The sequence below is a fragment of the Coenobita brevimanus genome, chromosome 62 (assembly GCF_032717465.1).
Source record: "Coenobita brevimanus isolate Jiangsu-jjx chromosome 62, ASM3271746v2, whole genome shotgun sequence".
Taxonomy (NCBI): Eukaryota; Metazoa; Arthropoda; class Malacostraca; order Decapoda; family Coenobitidae; genus Coenobita; species Coenobita brevimanus.
The window spans coordinates 9,748,717-9,756,599 of NC_137015.1; positions in this window are offsets into that span (position 1 = coordinate 9,748,717).

Consider the following 7,883-nt stretch of genomic DNA (forward strand, 5'->3'; position numbering starts at 1 on the left):
TGGAGCACACAGCAACTGTAAATTCATTGCGGGAACAAGGAGTACCGGTAAATGAAAACATTGTAAAACTGCTCGAAAACATAATTATATAAAGAGGGAACTACTACAATTAAGTTATATAAATACCCTGAAAAAATTAAGATTGAGAAAAGCTTGCGTCATGGAGATACAGTTTCACCAAAATTATTTACAGCATGCCTTGAAAGTATTTTCAGAAAGCTAGACTTGGAGAACAAAGGAGTAAATATAGGTGTAGAAAACTTAAACCCTTTAAATTGTGTACCAAACACTGTCCTTATCTTATAAACAGCAGAGGCATTGCAAGAAATGTTAAATGGCATAAATTAAGTCTCAAAGTAGGGCTAAAGATGAACCAAAGTAATTTTAAAGCTATGTTTAACTCAAATACACCAGAGCACGTCATCAAGATAAGTGATGAAATTCTTGAATAAATCGAGGAGTATAATTACTTGGGGCAAATACCAAAACTAACGAAAGACCATGAACGCGGAACAAAAAGACACACTGCAATTAGGTGGAAAGCTTTCAGTAAACACTGAGACATCAGAGAAATTAGATTGCCAGTCTGTTTGAAACGAAAAGTATACGAGTACAACAAATGTCTAAGCACAGCTATGACGTACGGTTGTGAGTGGCTCATACCTACAAAAATACTTCGTACCGCTAAGTATACTTAGCAGACGATATTTTTCACAAGTTGCGCTTAACTCTAGACAGAATACTTGGATAATAACTGCCCAAGTACTTAACGTTCTTATGTCCTCTTTACAAACGACAAACTTGAGTGACCCCGATGAAATTACTTAAAGTGCATCTCATTTTACTCATGCAACAATAACCGCACAAAAAAAAAAAAAAAAAAAAAGGGAAAATATGAAGGCCGATAATTACGTGGAAACAGGAAAGAAAAGCCAACACAGGTCTGTTTATGACATTTTCAAGTAATTAATATATAGAAATCAGACCATGATGAAATAATATTATAACGACAGAATTGGAGATGCTGTTACGTCTCGGAGAAACACAGCCTAGAAGACCTCTAGCGCTGAAATGGAAGTATCTGCAATACTGCGTTAGTCACTGGAAAAATGCAGTTGTTTAATGGTGATAATCCTTGATTTTTTTTTCTCCTCTTCTCTCGTTCTATGGTATGATTCCACTATAAAAACAAAGAATTTCCCATAAAGATCTCTTCGTAAGGCGTTTTCCCATTATTCATCTATAGCTTATTTTTCAATATAGTTTCAGATATGACAGGGTTTGAGTTTCATGGTTACGAATATTGTAGCTGTTTCGCTGAAAAAGGGGTGGGGGGCGATTACAGAATAGTAGTTAACACTAAACAAACAATATTGTGACGTGATACCAGAGATTTACGAATACTTTTCCCTAAAATTCAGCTATAGCTGAGCCCAGTGCTGACAAGTCTTCATTATATTCATTCAGTCAACTAGTGAATATGTACAAAATGATCGGGAAATTTATTGTAAGCATACAATACGGGAAACCGATTATACCCTAACCGTACTTAACCTTCCTGTGTTTTGGCTGGGACAGACCAACTACGAGACTCGTCGAGGTTAGGTTGTAAAAGCGATTCAGGATGAATTATATCATAATATTCAACACCAGCTGTGTCGCATGGTAACTATTATTTATCGCAATCATTCAGTACAATAGAGTACATGTGTAAATAACAGGGAAACATCTCCAAGGTATACGGTACAGTACAGACTAGTGACTAGTTGAGGTTAGATGATGCAGGCAATTATCGATGAATTTTGTCAAAATTTGGCTCTAACTGTGCCCCGTGGTAATAATTTTGCATCATATCCATTCATTAAATTAGAACACAGGTTTGAAATAACAGCAAACTTGCTAGAAAGTGTATTTTACGGGTGCCGTTCATAACCAAACCTGAAAAGTCTTTGACGGGCAAACGACCAGCCAAGATCATGCAAGAGATCGTTGTCATAAAGTTCAGTTGTCTGTGCTCAACGGTAACGATTCTTCATCATATTCATGCAGTAAATTACAGTATATGTAAAAAAATTACCGGGAAACGTCTTGGAAACATAAATAATGGGGAACTGAGTTCCTAACTCAACATAACCACGTTTTGACGGGGAAACAACCGACTAAAGGACTCGTCAAGGTGAGGTGGTGAAGGGATTCATAATTAATAATTTTGTCATATTCAGCACTACTTGTGATGCATGGTATCCAATATTTATCATATGCATGCAGTAACACAAAGTACATATGTAGCACACCAGGGAAACGACTTGAAAACATACATCACAGGGAACTGTCTCTATTCTGACGGAAACAACTACTTGTCGTTCTTATGTCATGCAAGAGATTTTAGATGAATTTTGACCTAATAAGGTTCTTGTTGTGCCCACATGTAATGATGCTTTATCCTAATCATCCAGTAAATCAGGACACATTTATATAATATCAGGGAAATGTCCATATCTTGAGAAAGTTACAGTACTACAGACCTGTCAAGGTTAACTGATAACCAATTTTACTCATTATGTAAAACTCACTGAGATTCGTTTTATACTCCACAGTAATTAAATCATGTTCATTTTCATTCAGGAGATATGGATATGCGCGTATAATAACGAATTAATGTCTTGAGAGGGAACAAATCAAAGGATAACGACGGTAGGTTGGCGACAGAAAAACAGTTTGGGAAAATATATACTAACAAAAATTTGAAGTTTCACTCTGTGCGCTCGACGCACACAACAAAATTGTACGGTAGTACCTCCTATTTGTGATGTTAATTACAAAATCTTGATTATCCATTCACTGTGAAATAATTAATTGTTTTACTCATCAGTATTTTGCTATGCACTGCTTTTCATCCAGCCTTACCCCACTTAGGAATTGTGTACTTTATTTTGCCGAGTAGAGTGCTAAGCGGTATCGTTGGTAATTCTTAAGTACAGTAATCCACTCAGTAAAGTACTCCAGGATGGGACTAAACTAGAAGTCAAAACTAATTTCTTAAGTAATTTCGTAGATACGGACCCAAGAGATTGGAAAAATAGTAGACAAAGGCCAGACAGGAGGGATAGAGATGATAGAGAGAAGTTTGCAGGCAACACCTGCCAGAGATTGGCTCAAGTCATGGAATTCATGCAGAAGGTTCGGGGAAGCATTTGTTCAGCAGTGGACTTACAGTAGCTGGCGATGACGATGATGACGATCAGTAGAACAGAGTGGAGAAAGCTGTGGGGTACTTTTGTCTTATATATCATATTGTACCGTCCTGTATACGGTACCGTCTTACATAACATCACACCTTCTTAAATACCGCTTGTACACCCTCTCATATAACGCCTTATACACCACACCGTTCTACTTCAAATTGTGCAGTTTTACGTACCAAGTAGTAATAGGCAGCATGGAGAGATGTGTCAGATCGTATACCGCCTTGTACACTGTCTTGTAGGCCGCACCGTACTGCCTTATACACCCACCGTTCACTCTCTGAAAACCTGTTCTTCGTACCGATTATTACTGTCTACCCCTCCCCCTCCACGCCCTGACTCACACTGTGGTGGTGTGGCCGGATGTGACGTGGATTATGAGTTATTTTGAACCCCTTGAATGCGGTGCCGTCTCCCGTATTTTAATCTTGTTACTTTCAGACGCTCTTATTCAGTTTAGGAGAATTTTCGAACTGCCGGCCTAAGATATATCTTTAATTTACCTTTGCCTTTTGTTCAGCTCGAGGGAAGCATTTCCGAACCAGGGAAGTTAGACATTCCTTTCATTATCCTTGCCATTTCTTCAACTTGGGGGGAGAATGTTAGAACAAGAGAAGGTAGATATAACATTCATTTAGCTTTGTAGTTTGAGATGCCTTTCTGAATTGAACAGGGTAGCCAGCAAGTAGCAAGAATACACTTTAAAGTATGACGTCACCGGATTCCAAGGGGTTAAGACTACATGTTCACGCTCGTCTCCCCTTGACTGGCAAGACAAAAACAGATATAGGAAAAAAATTAAAGGTTAATTCCGTATATCCAATTGACGCATGTTTCCTTCCTTTTTTTTTTTTTTTTTTTTTGTTATTCTTGCTGCTGGTAAGTGATTTTATTAACTTAAGGAGGGTCTATCAGTCAATCATGAAATTTAAGAATAAGTTTGTCACTGAGGGGAAACACGGTACCCGTTACCAGCAACGAAATTCTTTAGACACGTTACCTCCTTGTGGAACACCTGGCAAGATGGATAAACCTTACACGATGAAGATATGCACTGGGTTTACCACATATACCCATCTTACTAAGTTTCCCACAAGGAGAATGTGTGTGGGAATTGCTTGGCTGTAATGGGGGAACTATCCTGAAAGTATTTATAATTCGTCTAACCTCTCTAGGTCAGTACGTCTATCCCGAGCTAATATAATCGTCTGGAGGTGACATGAACCAACTGTAAGACACATCTCTGGGTTGCAGATTTCCGTTTTATATGCAACTTTTGCACTACGCGCTGTCTGATTTTCCAAGGATGATTATTTTTCCATTTAATCTATTTTTTTCTTTTTTTTATTCTCGCCTAACTTAACCTACCCTAATCTAACCTAACCTAACAGATTAACCTGACTAACAAACATACCCTGATACTAGGAAAACAAATCTTACCTTTTTTTTTTTTTTTTTTTTTTATGCGAGGAAGAAGGAACCAAAGGCCATGGCCCGCAGTAACAGTTCCCTCCAAGAGAAAAACAAAATACAATAGAGAGCCAAATTCAAGATCCGATCATTTTGAGATGCCTGGACACACTGCGTTTGAAAGACTGGAGATCATAGGCAGCAGGAAAAACAGATAGAGGGAGACAGTTCCAGAGCTGACCTGTTGCATAAATGAAAGACTGGGAGTAACGGTTAACTCTTGCATTAGAGAGTTGGACAGAAAAGGGATGAGAGTTTGCTGCCAGACGGGTGCTACGCGCCCGTCGTAGAGGTGGAGGAATGCAAGCAGACAGTTCAGAGGAGCAGTGACCATTAAAGTAGCGATAGAAAAGAGATAAAGATGCAACAGTGCGGCGAAGAGACAGAGGTTGAAGGGAGTCAGTAAGAGGAGGAGAGTTAATGAGACGAAAAGCCTTTGACTCCACCCTATTGAGAAGAGCTGTATGTGGGGAGCCTCCCCACACATGAGAGTTGTACTCCACACAGGGGCGGATAAAACCTCTGTATAGAGTCAACATTTGTGCAGGGGTAAAGAAAGAGCGGAGTCGGCTTAGCACACCCAATCTCTTGGAAGCAGATTTTACAAGAGATGTAATATGGTCTTTCCAAGATAAGTCCCGAGTAAATGAAACCCCAAGCATGTTCAAGGATGATGCAGGATTAAGCTGAATATTATTAAACATTAATGGGTATACCTGTGGAAGATTTTGTCAGGTTGATAGGTGTAAGAACTGAGTCTTAGATGCATTAAAGACAACCATATTATTTTTACCCCAGTCAGCGATACGAGCCATGTCAGACATTAGGTGTGCCATAGCCTCATCCCTTGTTTCTTGAAGTAACTGTTGAGATGGGCGTTGCGGGAACCGAATGGAAAGGTGAAGGGTGGAGTCATCAGCGTATGAGTGGATAGGGTTAGATGTACAGCTTAGAAGATCATTGATGAATAAAAGGAAGAGAGTTGGTGATAGGACAGAGCCCTGAGGAACACCACTGTTGATAGGTCTAGGAGAAGAACGATGGCCGTCTACAACAGCGGCTATAGAACGACCAGAAAGGAAGCTAGCGATGAAGGCACAGATAGAAGGATAGAAACCGTAAGAGGGCAGTTTGGAAATTAAAGATTTATGCCAGACTCGATCGAAAGCCTTTGAGATGTCAAGTGCAATGGCAAAGCTTTCGCCAAAGTCCCGAAAGGAGGATGACCAGGAGTCTGAAAGGTAGGTGAGAAGATCGCCAGTGGAGCGTCCCTGACGGAACCCATACTGACGATCAGAAAGAAGGTTGTGATAGGAAAGATGCCTTAAAATTTTTCTATTAAGAATTGACTCGAAAACTTTTGAAATACAGGACGTTAAAGCAATTGGACGATAGTTGGAGGGTTGGGAGTGGTCACCCTTCTTTGGGACTGGCTGAATGAGAGCAAACTTCCAGCAAGAAGGAAAGGTACAAGTTGACAGACAAAGGCGAAAGAGTTTGCCTAGGCAGGGTGTAAGCACAGAAGCACAGTTCTTGAGAACAACAGGAGGGACCCCATCAGGCCCATATGCCTTGTTAGTATTGAGGCCAGCAATGGCAGAAAATACATCAACTGAAGAAATTTTAATGTTAGCCATGAGGAAGTCAGAGGGGAGAAGTGATGGAGGAACAGCACCGGAATCGTCTAAGGTGGAATTGGAGGAGAAAGTCTGTGCGAAGAGATCTGCTTTATCAGTAGAAGAAATAGCTACAGAACCATCAGAGTAGAAAAGAGGAGGGAAGGATGATGAGGTAAAGTTGTTAGAAAGATTTTTGGCAAGGTGCCAGAAGGAGCGGGAAGAATTCGAGTTGGAGAGTTGAGAGCATTTAGTATGGATGAAATTATTTTTAGTAGAGCGAAGAACAGACTTAGCACGATTCCGGGCAGAAACGTAAAGATGATGTGATTCAGGGGTGGGTTGGCTCCGGTACCTTTTGTAGGCCTTCTCCTTGTTGCGGACAGCATTAGAACAAGCGTGATTAAACCAAGGCTTTCTTGCGTTAGTCAAAGGATATGAGAAAGGAATGTATGCTTCCATGCCCGAGAGAATAACCTCCGTAATGCGCAAGGCACACTCAGATGGCTCCCGGCCATGGAAGCAATAATCATTCCAGGGAAAATCAAAGAAGTACTGCCTGAGGGCCCCCCAGTTCGCGGCTCCAAAATGCCACAGACGACGTTTCCCTGGAGGGTCCACAGGCCGCACTGGAGTGATAGGACAGGTTAAGGTAATAAGGTTGTGATCGGAGGAGCCCAACAGAGAGAAAAGATTAACAGAGTAAGCAGAAGGATTAGTTGTGAGGAAGAGGTCAAGTATGTTGGAGCTCTGTCCAAGGCGGTCAGGGATACGGGTAGGATGCTGTACAAGCTGCTCTAGGTCATTAAGGATAGAAAAGATGTAGGCTTGTTCACCAGGTGGATCCGTGAAAGGAGAGGAGAGCCAAAGGTGGTGGTGAACATTGAAATCTCCAAGAATGGAGATTTCAGAGAAAGGAGAAATGGACAGAATGTGTTCCATCGTAGAAGTAAGATAGTCGAAGAATTTTTGATAGTCAGTAGAATTAGGGGATAAGTAAACAGCACAGATATATTTAGTCAGAGAATGACAGGAAAGCCGAAGCCAGAGTGTGGAGAATTCAGAAGAATCAAGTTCAGGAACACGAGAGCAAGATAAATCGTTGCGTATGTATACACAACAGCCACCTTTGGCTTTGAAATGAGTATTGAGAAAGTAGGAGGATACAGAAAAGGGTTTGCTGTCGGTTGCCTCAGACAGCTGAGTCTCCGTCAGAAAAAGAAGGTGAGGTTTAGAGGAGGAGAGGTGGTGCTCAACAGAGCGAAAGTTAGATGAAAGGCCGCGAATGTTGCAGAAATGAAGAAGAAGAGAGTCAGACAGTGGTTCCAGGCACCTCGAGTCGTCACCGGGAGAGGGGCAGATGGCGGGGGCATTTATGGTCCCCCCCCCTGGGGACTCCGAGACCTAACTGACTAACGAACTAACCTACCCTGATACTAGGGAAAAAAATGAACCTAAACTAGACTTTCTTCGATTTAAAAAAAAAAAAAAAATGCAGAAAATGGTACACAGGAAGGAAATGAGCCCTCAGGTCCCATGGGTTGAACAGTGA